Here is a 1,783-nt window from a genome sequence, read left to right as displayed (position 1 = left end):
AAATTGCATCAAAAAATGTGGGTGCATGTTAATTTCAAGTATGCCTTACATTTGAAGGAATATGGTATTCTTTTAGTTAAATGATCTATATTGGTGGGGGTAAAGTAGGTTTATGTAACCTCTCTTTATTAGATATTAATTTCCACCACCTTCCAAGATCACTTTCCTTTCTGTAACTGTGTGCTTCAGTTAGTAGATTTGGACAATCTCTGTTTAAGACTAGCCTGCTGTACAGTGATATTATTTTCGAATGTATAAGGCAGTTTTTTTCTTGCAGTTAACGGTTGCAAAGTACCATTTGGAAAGATGCATTGCATGTTTAAATAAGCTCTCAAGTGCTTCACATTCTGGGTTCTTTTTCTGAATAGGGAACATTTGGGCTGGAAAAGCTTCACTTGGGGCAGATGACCAGATCAAGAGCCTTGGATCCTGCTTCCTTCCTCTCTATGGGTCAGGTAGCCACAGAACCATGGAACTTTGGACATTCTCCACATGAACCCACTGTCCTTTGAGGAAGCAGGTTAGGAGTTGTTACTTTATTGATGGTGTGCCTGAAGGCCCTGGGAAGGAATGAAGGCCCTATTGTACTAGGCACTACACACACACGCACTCTCTCTCTCTCTCTGTCTCTGAAGAAAATGTCACTGCTTCCAAAAAACTTGCAGTCTAAGAGTAGCTGAAGTGGATCATTGACTCAGAACGCTCCTATTATACTGTTATCACCTGACAGTTTATGACAGGCTTTGGCTTTGACTGATGGTTAGCATCAAGCACATGCTCATTCTGTGATAAATTAAGCAGGGTGTTGTATTTCCATAAGGAGGTATCTATCTTTAACATAATTCTTTTACTTAAGATTTGTTGTAATTGACAAAATAAAATCAGTGATCTTCCACGGCTAAGTAGAGCAGACAACTTCTTTTTTTGACTATTGTATCTGACCTTCACGACCAACAGTTGACAATTGCATTGCCTCTGCCATGGTTGTAACCCTTTCTGGTTTAAAGAACAAGAAGGTAACACCTGAGGTTTGATCATGCATCTTACCTTGTTACTAATGTACCTCTTGCTTTTAGTGCATGGGCACCAAGTAGTCGTTCTCGGCCAATCTATGGTAACTATTTATGCTGAGCAAGCAGTGGGTTTTGTGCCACAGTGCCAGCTTGTATTTCTGGCTATATCTCCTCTCAGAGGCAACTGCTCATCAGAAACAACATTCATGACTCATATAGTAGGACAAGGAAACTTGGCACTTGCATATTTTTCAGTTCATTACTTGATGAGAGATGACAGTAGATATACCAAGCTACTTAGTGGATATACAGGGTGTGTTTTTCAAATATTGAGCTAACAGCAACTGTCAATTTTGTTTTGTGATGCTATGATTACTAATACTGAAATTCTGGGGATTTATCAGAAGGATTAAGATTATTTCACATTTTAAGTAAATTTTATATTTATGGGAAATAAAAAAATATAAATGGAGCATTAGAGGTTTATACTCATAAAATGCAATCTCCTTTGTGCCCCTCCCACTTTTTTTTTTTATTAAAAAAATTTTTTTTTTGGTACTTCTCTCTCCAGCATGGGTTGCTCACCCTGGCATTTTTCTGTCATAGGGCCTTGTCATCACCAGCTTGGATGGCAGAAAGCTGTTTTTTATGCCATTATTATTAATGGCACTTTTTAATAGACTGGCAATTCTGGTGCTGAATTCAATACAGAACCAGAACATCTGCTATAGTGACATGGGGCTAAGTTATATTTCATTCTTATAGGCGCG

General features: G+C 38.3%; 1 long non-coding RNA gene across 1 annotated transcript in view; it reads right to left on the bottom strand.

Annotated features, from left to right (window-relative positions):
- Window positions 1–833: 833 nt before the first annotated feature.
- LOC109288902 overlaps window positions 834–1,783 on the bottom strand; it is a 21,303-nt gene continuing 20,353 nt past the window's right edge. The window contains exons 2-3 of the long non-coding RNA XR_002095250.1: window positions 1,353–1,357; window positions 834–844 (exon numbers count right to left, since the gene is read on the bottom strand). This is a non-coding gene — a long non-coding RNA (uncharacterized LOC109288902). The remainder of the gene's footprint in view (window positions 845–1,352; window positions 1,358–1,783) is intronic.

Source organism: Gavialis gangeticus, unplaced genomic scaffold (genome assembly GCF_001723915.1).
Source record: "Gavialis gangeticus isolate Ggan-Ray unplaced genomic scaffold, GavGan_comp1, whole genome shotgun sequence".
Lineage (NCBI taxonomy): Eukaryota > Metazoa > Chordata > Crocodylia > Gavialidae > Gavialis > Gavialis gangeticus.
The sequence above is the reverse complement of the archived record's forward strand: the minus strand, read 5'-3'. Positions and strand labels throughout refer to the sequence as shown.